Raw genomic sequence first — 13,738 nt, 5'->3', positions numbered from 1 at the left:
GGACAGATGCAAGAGGTGTTTGGAGGCAGCAGTGCCCAACGATAAAAATGAAGATCACACATATGAGATTCATATATAATCTGGAAAATTCTAGAAGATATACTTTGAAAAGAGAAGGATAAACAGGCAACAGGACCAGCCAGGCAGCTCAGTGAGTCAAGGTGCCCACTGTACAAGTGTGGAGACTTTAGTTCTGGCGCCAGAACCCAAGTAAAGGTGGGAAAAGAGGACCAACTTCACAAAGTTTCCCCCTGACCTCCACACATGTTCTGTGTTACATGCACCCATCATAGCCACCCCCTTGATGATAAATAAACAGGTAAGTTAATTTTAATATATCTTGTTTAATTCAGTATATAAAAAGCAAGGATGGAAAGATAGGAAAATTAGGGGACATGGGACAGAAGCGAGGGGTTGGGAGCCCCTCACTCTGGAGCCAAGAATCAAAGATTCCAACACACTGGATGACATTTGCCATCAAAAAGACAATCTTCCTTTTACGTAGAAATATTTTCAAATTTAAAAGATGGGGCAGGAGGGCTTGCATTTGCTGTTCTTCCAGAGGACCAGAGTTTGGTTCTAGTACCCACATCAGGCTGCTCACAACTGTCTGTAACTCAGTTATAATACCCTCGCCTGGTATGCTCACACACATACACACACGCACATACACACACCACCACCACCACCACCAGCAACAACAACAACACCAACACACACACACGGGGGTGGAGGAGGAGAGACACAAAGGCACACATTCTCATGAATGAAAAATTTTTTTGAAGAAGATTAATTAATTAATTTATTTATTTATTTTTCTATGAGTGCACTGTGGCCATCTTCAGACACACCAGAAGAGGACATCAGATCCCATTACAGATGGTTGTGAGCCACCATGTGGTTGCTGGAAACTGAACTCGGTTAAGAGCAGTCAGTGTGCTTAACTGCTGAGCCAACAGGTCTCTCCAGCCACTCAAAAATGAAATCTGACAAAAAGTAAAATCCACAAAGTGAAGTCTTCAAAAGTCTTTCAATGAACTCTGATTCTGCTTCATATAGGCTCATCCTGAAGTTCTTTTCTGCACTGTGACCAACAATCTGGTTATATATATATATATGTGTGTATATATATATATATATATATATATATATATATATATACATATACACACATGTATATGTATATATATATATACACACACATCATATATATTAAGATAATATATTATATAATGTATAAAGTTAAAAATATATTATATATAATTTAAATAGTCAACATAAAATTACTTTAAATGTATTTATCTTATTTTTACTTCTTATTGTGTGTATGTGACATTGTGGGGGTATCGTGCTGCAGTCTCATGTGGACAGAAGATCGCTTTGTGAATTTGGTCTCTTCTTCCACCTCTATGTGGGTTCGGGAGATCAACTCAACTTACTAGGTTTTTTTTGTTTGTTTGTTTGTTGTTGTTTGATAGTCCATCTCACCAGCCCCAATAAAAAATTATTACTCAGTTAAATTATATTTTATTTTCAAGCACTAAGTGTCTAAGCTACAACACTTGTGTGGCAATAATATCTCAAGGCTGCCACCTCCAATTTTACTGTCCCCTAAGCAACATGTAAACTATTTTCATACAAATCTGTATTAATAGAAACCTAGGTTTAGTTTATGTAAAAGCTCTGTGTATTTTATGTAAGAAGGGCAGATGGATGTGAAGAAACGAGACAGGCTTTGGAACCAGACTCCCTGTACATGGAGGAGAAAGAAGAGGCAGAAACAGTTACAACATACCAGGAGTTCAAGGGAGAGTCTCAGGTCCTGTGAGGGCTCAGTTCAAAGTGATGCAGGGATATTCAGACAGAAATACTTTGTCTCACCATGAAAACTGACTACTACAATCCAAGCAGGAAGTCAGAAGAGGAACCAGATTGGCAGGCGCCCGGGGCATTAAATAAGTGGCTCTTCTCGGTGGCTTGTGAAGGAGACACCCAAGGCATCGCCGTGACAACTAAGTAATTCTTATTTTTCAAAAGCCCTGTGTTGGCTTAAGCTCCGCACACAGTCTGTCTGAATGTGGTTTGTGGAGGGCCAGGTAATGAGTAAGCAGGCCTGCTAGAATGACTCCACCCTGAGAAGAAATCCAAGACGTCCATTCATATAAAAGGCCAAGGAAACAACTATAAATAAACTCACAGGTGCTGAAGATATTGACTGCCAGACTGGATTTCCTTTTTCAAGTTCAAGTTCAAGTTCTGTGTTCTGTGGCACACTCTCTATTTGAATTTGGGGCTTGTAACACCCTAATCCTCCTCTCCCCTCCACAACCCCTCCCATTCTCTTTGTTTCTTTGTTTCTTTGTTTCTCTTTCTTTCATGGCTAATCTTGGTTGTCAACACACCTGGGAACAGAAAACCTCAATTGCCTCCTCAGATTAGTTTTCATGTCTAATTGATGGAGGAGGGAATCTAGCCAGCCCACCGTGGGCAGCACAATCCCTACGTAGATGGGCCCAGTGGATATAGAAAGGTAGCTGACCATGAGCTTCAGAACAAGTGTTCATCTATACTTCATGGTTCCTGCTTCAGGCTCCTGCCTTGGCTTCTTTCAACCATGGTTTGTGGCCTGGAAGCGGAAGCCAAAACAACATTTCCTTCCCAAGTTGCTTCCGGTCACAGAATTTATCACAGTAATAGAAACCACACTAGAACACTTGCTTTTTCAGACACAGTCTCACAGGAGCCTAGCCTGGCCTTGAACATAGCTGAGGCTGATCTTGAACTCTCGATCCCTTTGCCTCCATATCTTAACTTCTGGGATTACGGGTATGCACCCAGCTTGTAAGCCACACTCTTGCAACAAGTTCACTACCGAATAATGCAAAAAGTATCAGAGGAGAAAAATGGGATTTTACTGCAATGGGAATAAGGTTTGCTCATTATCTTCTTCCAGGTAAAACCTCTCAACGGCTGTCCTTTTCACAAACAAATAGATTCACTATATCAGGGAAATGGCAAGTTTCCCAGGGAACAAAGCCAGGTTCTGGGAATTAAATGTCATTGGTAATACAAGATTGTGGACCTCGACTTGCCTAATGGGGACACTTCTTATCTGGGTAATGAGCAGGCTTTAATTGTAAGATGCTGATTAGGGTCTGCATGGGGCCATTACCAGGGAAGTTGGAAATGAGACAGACATCCTGTCTGACGCAAGCCTCTGGTCAACCAATATGGTTGCCCATGCTGCCCGGCTGCCACTAATTAGAGTAACTACCGGGTGAACAAGCTCCTGTCTTCTTTTTATAAAATCCATTCTATTTTTATAAAACCAAGCCACAGTAAATTTCCCTTCTCTTTGTTACTGTGCTCCAATAACCAGAAGGGGACCTGAGAAACTTGGACCCTAGCGAGCCAGTCTCTGGAGACTTGGCACAGAGGCAAAGATGGAAAGAGCTCAGGCCGTGGAGGCATGGCGAGAGGAGGAAGAAGGAAGGTTATGTCTCTACAGGGAGAGAGCTGAAGGAGTCAGCCTGACCTTCCAGAGCACAGGGGAGGGGTTGGCTGCACAGCGACTTCTGGGAAAGGAGATAAATTGACCTGAATTGCAAACAGGAAGCATTTGGAATGGTTGAGCAAAATGCACAGTTGGGCTTTTCTGGTTTTCCATTCTATGCAGTCTGTGTAAAGTAGCATGGTGGAACTGAACAAATGCACCCAATTGGAGACATTTCTTCTGCATTAATTTTTTATCTCTTTATTTATAAATTGTATTAGTGTGTGTGTGTGTGTGTGTGAGACAGTGTGTGGTGGAGAGGGCATACTGATGCCACAGCACCCACATGGAGGTCAGATGGCAACGCTGTAGGGTTTTCTCATTTCATCTTGACTTGGGTTTTGGGAATAGAACGTAGGTCTCCAGGTTTGCCTAGCAAGGGCCTTTGCCTCGAGCCAGCCATCTTGCTGGCCCCATCTCTTGATTTATTTGTAAAAAGTGAAAGGACAGGGGGCTTGTGAGGCAGTTCAAAGGGTAAAGGTACTTTTGCTCACCAAGGCCCCCATAGTGGAAGGAGGACAGACACTTCAGTAGATCATTCTCCCCCCGCCCCCCGTCCGCCATGTCTGTGAAACCCAGGCACACCCACCCGGTCACTACCACCCAACCCCACAAATGAATAAATGATATCTGAAGGGCCAGGAAGAAATGCCAGCAAGCACCCTGATGTTCTTCAACTTGAATAGTTCTTCTTAAGAGAATAAAACTGGGTTAGGGAGATAGGTCAGTTGGTAAGCTTGCCTCACAAGCAAGAGTTTGGTCCTCAAAACTTACGTCGAAAAGACAGAGGTGATACTGTGAGCTTCTAGTCCCAGCCCTGTGCTGGCAGAGATAGGTGGATTCCTCGGGGGGCAGGGAGCTCTCTAGCCTGCTACCGAACCTAATTGGGAAGTTCCAAGCAGTGAGAGACCCGTTCTCAAAACAAGGTGGACGGTGCCTGAGGGATGACAGCTGAGGCTGAGTTTTGGTCTCCCCCAGCCCCACATGTATATGTCTAACCTGCACACAGGCACACATGCATGTACACATTCATGTAGGACACATACACATGTGGGAACTAGGAATGATGCTGTGTGCTTATAATTCCAGCTCTGGGGATATGAAGGCAGGTGGATCAGAAGTTCAAGGCCATTCATTATCTGTCACAGAGAAAGAAACAAAGCAGGCAGGGGATGTACCTCTGTTGGTAGGGTGCTTACCCAGTGGGCATGAACCCCAAGTTAGTCCCCAGAACAGCGTGAGACTGACATAGTGGTGCAGATCAGCAACCCTAGCATTTGGGCACTTGGGAGGCTTAAGGTTAGAAATACAGTTAGCATCTTAGCCTGTGCTCCATCTGCACAGAGACAGGAGGCAAGAGGTGAGACAGATAGTCAGGATGACATAAGCTAAGCACAAGCAGGAAGCTCCAAGGAGACGCAGTTTTCCAAAAGGAAAGCCTTGCATGTACCATGGTGACTGACTAGCCAAGAGACTTTAAAACATTTATTTCTGGGCAATGGGTTAACCTGGGCTTCTGGGGTGATCCTGGGATAGCTGATAAATAGTATTTAAACAACGAACTTTGGGAGCTGGGGTTATGTCCCAGTTGGTAGAGTGCTTGCTTAGGATACATGACATCCTGGCTTCAATTTCCACCACCACGAAAGCTAATGGGCACATGTTCTATAATCTCAGTACCCAGGATTGCAAGGGTGCGAGGGTGAGGAGTTTAGGTGAGCCTTGGCTACAGAGTGAGTTCAAAGCTAGTCTAGACTAAATGAGACCCTGTCCCAATAAAGACACAACAAATCAAAAGAAACCAGGTTCTGTCTTATTTTTGTGAAAGGTTTCCTCTCAGTCCACCACCCTGAAATTGGTTGGGTGGAGGTGACAAGAATGGAGAGCTTCAGCCGGGCATGGTGGCGCACGCCTTTAATCCCAGCACTCGGGAGGCAGAGGCAGGCGGATTTATGAGTTCGAGGCCAGCCTGGTCTACAAAGTGAGTTCCAGGACAGCCAGGACTACACAGAGAAACCCTGTCTCAAAAAAAAAAAAAAAAAAGGAGAGCTTCTTGGCGGACAGCGCCATCTAGTGATACGGCCCGATATTTAGTTCCATGCTGATGGAGTGGACCCAGCTTGATGTCAAAGTCCTGCAAGAAGAGACCTGAAGACATTATCTTTTTTTTTTTTTTAAGATTTATTTATTTTACGTATATGAGTACACTGTTGCTGTCTTCAGACACACCAGAAGAGGGCATCCATCGGATCCCATTACAGATGGTTGTGAGCCACCATGTGGTTGCTGGAAATTGAACTCAGGACCTCTAGAAGAGCAGTTGGTGTTCTTAACCACCATACCATCTCTCCAGTCCCCATCTCTTGCTCTTTTAAAATCTATTTTCTTTATGTCAGCGTGAAATACGCTCACTTCTTTCGCCACTTTCTTGTAGGAGAAGAAGTTTGGAAGGTGTCTGCATATTTAGTCAAGAGCTCGGGTTTTACTGGGTGTTCTTTTTGAGCCAACCATTGCTCTAGGTCCTGGGGAGAAATCACTGTATAAAAATAAAAATAAAAAACTCCACGCTGACATAACTAGACAGACAATGGACTCGGAAAATAGAGTAGGGTGCTGCCTTAGATGCTGGCCTAAGGACACAAAGGGAAAGGTTGGGGATTGGTAGGGATACAGTGGGGTTTTTTCCTTAGAAATAGAAAGTTCCATTTGATAAAAGAACAAGAGGGAGAAGGAAGTGGCTTTTGCAGTCGTGGAAGATAGGAAGCATTTGGAGCCAAAGTGCTCATAGCAGAGCAAAGAAACATGGTGTCGGGCAGAAAGGGAAGTAAGAAAAAGGACCAGGTAGCTCTTGTGTGGTGGCGAAGGTTTGGGGAAGGTGAGAAACCTCTAATAGTTTAATTTGTTTTATTGTTTATTATAATATTATTATTATTAATCTTCGAGACAGGGTTTCACGTATTTCAGCCTGGCCTTGAACTTGCTATGTAGCTTCGGATGTCCTTGAATTCTGATCTTCCTGCTGCCACACATGTGAGCATTTACTATCCCTGGTTTATGAGCTCCTGGGGCTCGAACCTAGGACACTCTGCATATCAGGCAAGCACTCTACCACCGGAGCTACACCCAGCTCTTTCATTTGTATTTGATGTGTTGAAAAGAAATTGAAAGTCTTGGGGAATTCACAATTCACTTCAGCCCTTTAAAAGCCCTGGGAAGCAGACTGCACTGGCCTTGGCGGTCAACAACAAGGCCACTGAGGCCTAAATTCAGCTGCTCAAGAGGGTGTTTAAGTCAAGGCCGAGCGGCAGCTGTGAAATAGCATCAAATGACTCACTCCGGATGGATGCCCTTCCCAGACCCAAGCTTCTCCCGCTTCCTGATTTCTGAGATGCCAACTCTTAAACCACCTGCCTCTCGCCACAGTCTATCCTGGTGTGATTCCAGCTCTTTCTACCCTTTGCTGATAGAATCATTTAACATGAACCTGGCAAAGAGTTTTCTCACAGTCTTTTACCAAGATGCCCCGTAGTTCCTTTGGGGGGTGCATTCTCCTGTAGATGTAATTTAATAGAACTAGCAGAGCTCAGTATTCCACACACCTAAGCTTGAGAAAAGCCAGGTGAAACAATTCCTTCCTACTATAAAATCCTGTAGCTTAGTTGAGATGTTTTGTGTGCCAATTAGAAAAGTCTGTTAGTTACAAAAAGAATGACGACTGTATTGACCAATATTTTATAATAGAAAGAATGGATTTTTTTTTTTTTTGTGAGTTGCACCATGCCTGTCTGGTCCCTCACTAGGCTTACATTTTTCACTTACTGTTTGGCTGTCTTGACTTGACTAAAAGCTTAAAATCAGTCCCCATGCCTACCCTGCAAGCCAGGACCTCCCTTGTACAAGCGGGAGATCAGAACAGGTCTGTTTCGGCAGAAGCAAAGGAAGGTAATAGAACCGAGGAGAGAGGCTGGTGCATGGTCTAGGCGGAGCACCTGAACTCATCTGCAGGATACCACGGCCCTAATGACTTGGGAAGGAGACACAGCTCAGCAATGTGGTTATCCAAATTTCACCTGCCCTTCCTCCTGCCGTTCATAGGTCATTCAGCTCCTCTTAGTAGACTTTCCCAGTGACCATTGGAAGGAGGACCCTGCAAGTGGTGTATAGAGGGTCTGTCTGTTGTGGATACTTACACTAGAATCTTCAGCTAAAGTAGTCAGTGATTATGACTCAAGGCCTCATTACTGCCATCTGCTGGTGTCCACTGTGACAACACTAGAGATTTCTTCTCTGGATCATCACATGTATTCAATCATGTATACATTTTTTCTAGCTTATGTTAAAGTGGTGAATCACACCGAATGATTTTTTTTTGAAACTGAGGTGAAGTTTGCACTAAGTTATCTGTTTAAGTGAAGGACCCCCTAGAGTTTCATATGTTTACAATTCCTGAGCACATTACTCAAAAGGACTGGAGAAGTTGTAGCTCAGTGGTAGAGTGTTTGCCTAACGTGCACAAGGTCCCGGGGTTCAATTCCTACCATGGGAAAAGCAGGCACAAATTATATCCCTCAGAAGAAAACCCAGAGCTAGTGAGCATGGCTCAGCAGATAAGGGCACTTGCACCAGTGGACAGACCTGGGTTTTGATTTTTGAGACCCACATGGTAGAAGGAGAGAACCAACTCCTGAAACTGCCCCTTTGACTTTCACTTGGATGCACGGCATGGGCACATCCCACCTTACCATGGACGGCCATTAAGCAATGATTTCCTCCCTTCCTCCCTAGCCTCCCCTGACCCCCAGGCCACTGGGATACCTTCTGCTTCTATGGTTTACCTACTTTAGAATTTTTTAAAAAAGTAATTTAAATAAAACATTAATTGCGTATGTGAGTGCTTTGCCTGCACGTACAGCCGTGTGACAAGCACATGCCTGGTGCACTTGGGGGTCAGAAGGGGGTGTCTGATCCCCTGGAACTGGAGTAACAGACAGTTGTGAGTTGTTCAGTGTGGGTGCTAACACCCAGTCTCGGGTCCTCTGCAAGAGCCATGCACGCTCTTAACCACTGAGCCATCTTTCCATCCTTACTATCATATTTTCTCAGACAGGGTCTCTCACTGAACTCGGAGCTCATGGATTTTGGCTGGACCAGTTGGTCAGTGAAGCCTCAGCATCCTCCTGTCTCTTCCTCTCCAGACCCGAGTTTACAGATGAGACCCACGGGGCTTAGCTTTAATTATTTTTAAATTATTTTTTAATATACATATATCTGACATCTGATATGAGGTCCTCACGCTTGTCAACTGAGCCACCAACCCAGGCTCGGTCCCTTTCATTTTTACCTATTTATTCTCTTGCTAAAATTCCTCCATGTGCCACCAGATCTTCAGATAAAAGAGGACATGATGTCATTCAAGCTAGGCTCAGCTGGGGGAAGCTTATTAGGCTGGAGAACAGAGCCAGTCACATCCATGATACAGAAAGATCCCCACTTCCGTACACCGGAAGCTTTGCTCTCCTGAAGACCTGGAGTGACATCAGAAGCCCCGTCTAGTAGGCAGCTGGTGCCGGACTCTGAGGCTTAGGATCGGGCAATGTTTGGGATCAGAAGCCCTGGAAATGATTGTAATCTGAGCCGTAGGGGCTGAAGTAGGGAGGGGAGGGGCGATGCAATGGAAAAATGTGTCAGCTGGCGAAGAACTGGGAAGCCGTGTTTGATTTGAGTATCCTTTTAATTTTAGAAACACTATCAGGAAGGAGGCTGCCTTGTGAGTTGAGCCGCCTGCACCGGCTCTAAATCACACGTTGCCGATGAGTGGAGATCCTTGTTATAAATGGAAACGTGAACTGGCAGGTCCTTACTGACTGTAACTGAGGGTCTGGCTAATGTCAGTACCTAGAATGTTGGGGATCTAGTTTCCTTATGAAGTATAAATACAGGGATACAAAGTTATTTGTTCTCTTCAAATATAAGACCACTTTTATTGTGGCAGAGCTGAAGTGGATCCAGCTAGGAATGCTTTTTGGTATATGTATGATTTAGTAATTATAGATGTATAATGTATGTCTATTTGTAGAACATTAGCCCCAGAGACCGCTAAGTGCTCTCAAGAAAAGCACCAGGTAGAGCAAGCATTGTCTCAAACACATTCCAAGCTGGCGCCTTCCTAGGCTCCAGCTTTCCTCTCCCTTCTCCAGAGATTTGCTCAGCCTCTACCTGCACGTGGTCCCGAGTGACCCACTCTCTGGAATGTTCTGTGTGCCTCTCACTCTCAATTCCAGGAGCTTTCAACACACACACTTCTGCTGTCATTCCTGGTGGATCACTTGAGCCTGGGGCCTTGAAGGAATCTGGTTTCAAGGGGGTCTTGAGATGGTGGGAGGACTGCTATTTGAAAAAGAGACTGGTCATTGAGTTGTCTTATCGGTGGGATGTTCTATCCTTCTGTCCTCCCAATTCATGACTATGGTGTATAATATTACATCCATTTGAAGTGAAATGTGCAGTTTCCCATGACTTTATAGTCCTTCATCCTTCCATTCCAGGTAATTTTGTTACATTAGCCCGTGCATTTACTTCAAGGCTGATTATAAATAACCTGAAATGTCTTGCATACAGTCTCCTCCATCTCAAAGGTCAATTATGCTAGGCTAGGGTTTGCTGTGGATTCTCTCTTCCCAGAACAATGCCTGACCTCAGAGTAAGTGCTTACGACCCCCTCACTGGCTGACTAACTATGATAGAACTGGTAATTTAAATGTAATAAAAACCTCTGCTCCAAGGCCAGGGAGATGGCTCAGCAGACTGAAACACTTGACTTCCCAGGTAAGGATCCCCAGGACCCATGAGGTGGAAGAAAGAGCCGACTCCCTCACATATTCCTCTGATCTTTGCACATTATGCCATGACAGCACACACACACACACACACACACACACACACACACACACACACACACACACACACTATTCTTTTTTTAAAAAAAAAACCCTTAGTTGCTTTTATTCTCAAAAATATGTGTGTGTTCTGTTTGTGTGTATGCATGTTCTCATGCGTGAGGCACACGTGTGTGTGTGTGTGTGTGTGTGTGTGTGTGCATGTATCTGTAAGCACAAGATTGGCATTATCTGTGCTCTTCCTTGTCCTCTTATTCACTGAGCCAAGGTCTTTCAGCTGAATCCAGATCTGGCCAATACAGCTATTCTAGCTTGCCAGTTTTCTCCAAGATCCCTTCTTCCATCTTTCCAAACACTGGAATTACAGGCAGGTTATCACATCTACTCATCACTTATATGGGTGCCAGGGATTCAAACTCTTGCCCCCACTGGTGTTAAACACTGAACCATCTCCCTTACCCGCCACGTAACCCTTATGGTGGTTTGAAAGAGAATGCCTCCCCCTCCCTCATAGACTCATCTATTTAAATGCTTGGTCCCTGGTTAGTGGAACTGTTTGGGAAGGATTTGGAGGTACAGCCTTGCTGGAGTGGATGTGGCCTTGTTGGAAGAGGTGTGTCACTGGGGGTGGGTTTTGAGGTTTCAAAGGCCTAGTCTCTCTCCCTCTCTCACTCTATCCATTCATCTCCCTCTCTCTCTTTTTCTCTGTGTGTCTCCCTCTCCCGCCTCCTTCCCTCCCCCTCCCTCCCCACCTTTTTCTCCCTCCCTCCCTCCCTTCCTCTCTCCCTTCTCTGCAGCTCTGCAGATCGGGATGTGAAGCTCCCAGCTACTGCTCTAGCACCATGCCTGTCTGCTTCCCTCCATGGTGATCATAGACTAACCCTGTAAAGCTGTAAGCCAGCCTCCAGTTAAATGCTTTCTTTTATAAGAGTTGTCTTGGTCATAATGTCTCTTCCCAGCAACAAAACAGTAAGACATCCTCTCCATTTACACATTTAGTGTGTGTGCATGTGTCTGCACTATTTGTGTGCAAATATATGCTCACGCATGCAATAGCATGTGCATGGAAGTCAGAGGACCGCTTTCAGGCACCAAGTCTGTCCTTTCACTGTATGGATTCCAGGGTTCAAACTCAGAATTCAGGTCATCAGGTCATGGCAGGCGCCTTTACCCTGAGCCATTTCACACACTCCTATTGTCTCTCGTAAACAATGATCTTGTCTAAGCTTCACCAGCCTGATTGCCAAATGTCACTTAATTATATTAGTGTGCCACAAAGTTCTTGGATCCTTGCTTGCTCTTAAATACCACTGAGAACTCCATGGAGCTGTTTGTGGGTACTGTCACTGGTCAGTGAAACAGTAAAACTAACATGGTCTAGTATATTCGTCGACTCATTTAAGTAACAACAAACCTACTGTGTGTTAATATTAATAGCATAATTTTATTTCTGTTTCCAAAGTAGAGAGAAGCATCAATTAACATTTTTGCATATCCTTAACTTCTATCTATCTATCTATCTATCTATCTATCTATCTATCTATCTATCCTGTGTGTTTGTGCACATGAGCACTGAGAGGTCAGAGGATATTTTTAGCATTTCTTTCTCTTTTTCCATATATAGCATGGGAGCTCTGGGTTGGAGCTCAGGTCATCAGACTTCACTCACAGCAAGCATGTTGACCCACCGACCCTCGCATATCTCTGTAAAGCATGGCCTAATAGACTTCAGATGGCTTCTCACATTTGTCTCTCTGCCTGCAACAGTCGGGAGTGACAAAGGCAAACACCTTCTCAGCTTACTTCCCAGAATGCTTTGAGTTCATGGATGCCTCTAGAAATCCCTTGGGTAGCCCCAGAGAGCCTTGAAAACCACACCGAGAACACGTGACTGACATAGGCAGAGAGGAGTCATTGTGTGCTCTGGAAATACATAGTGTATGTATGGGAAGCCGTTGCAGAGTGGCAGTTACAGAGTGGCAGTTGTAGAGTGGCAGTTGGCTACTGTTGGCCACCACACATACATAGGCAGTAAAGGTTCTTTTGCCAAGATGAGGTTTTGAAAATTAACCAAAGTTAACCAATCAGATGAGAGACAAGTTAACCAATCAGATGAGAGACAAGTTAACCAATCAGATGAGAGACAAGTTAACCAATCAGATGAGAGAGAACGCCTCTCCTAGGCCTATATAAGCAGCACCAGTTCTGGGCTTGGGGTCTCTCTCTTCGCCTCTACAATCAAGCTCTCCCAATAAACGTGTGCAGAAGGATCCTGTTGCAGCGTCGTTCTTCCTGGCCAGTCGGGCGCACACAAGATCTCTGCAGTGCCCTTTACTGCTTAGCACTAAAATATGTTTGTATTCTTCAAGATGGCCAAAGGTGGCCAGGATGCTTAGTAAATAGTGGACAAATGAATCAAAAATCACGAATCTGCTATGTTCATACAAATACATCCACACACAAAGAAAAACAACAGTAATAAATATGCATCTTAGGGTTGGCGAGATGGGTTCGTTGGAAGATGCTTGCTGCCAAGTTTACCAACATGAATTCGATTCCTGGGATTCTATGATGGGTTGAGTAGGTACGGCCCCCATAGACTTGTACGTTTGAATGCTTGACCCATAGGTTGTGGCACTATTAGGAGATGTGGCCTTGTTGGAGTACCGTGCTCTTGTTTGAAGAAGTGTGTCGTTGTGGGAGTGGGCTTGGAGGTCTCCTACACCCAATGTGGCACACAGTCTACTTCTGCTGCCTGCAGATCAAGATGTAGAGCTCTCAGCTACCCCGCCAGCCCCATGTCTGCCTGCAAGGCCACCATGTTTCCCACCATGATGATAATGGACTAAACCTCTGAACTGTAAGCCAGCCCCAAGTAAATGTTTTCCTTTATAAGAGTTGCTGTGGTCATGGTGTCTCTTCACAGCAATGAAACACAAACTAAGATTCAGGTGTGTTTTTCCATTGTCTTTGGCAATTGTGGGGTTATTGGTCCTGTGTCTGTCTGCTTCGCCACCGGGCTCAGCCACTCAGAGAGGCAGGATGCTGGAAGTTGACTGCACTTTCGGGTGGGTGTCGGGCTGTGGGGAAGCCAGAGGACACCACTCCAGGGATGAGGAAGCATAGACTGAGGCTGGGACAGCCCGAGCTGGCTCAGGGGCTCCCTGGGCCTGCAAGGTGGCCGGGGCCATCTGGTTCTTCGGCTCTCACACACCCAGGCACTGCTAGGAGTAGCAGAAGAGCTGAGTGGGGGCTGAATCTGTCCCAGGCCCGGAGGTTGGGGGGGGGG

Source organism: Mus caroli, unplaced genomic scaffold, assembly GCF_978045245.1.
Source record: "Mus caroli unplaced genomic scaffold, Mus_caroli_1 scaffold_13, whole genome shotgun sequence".
Taxonomy (NCBI): Eukaryota; Metazoa; Chordata; class Mammalia; order Rodentia; family Muridae; genus Mus; species Mus caroli.
The sequence above is the reverse complement of the archived record's forward strand: the minus strand, read 5'-3'. Positions refer to the sequence as shown.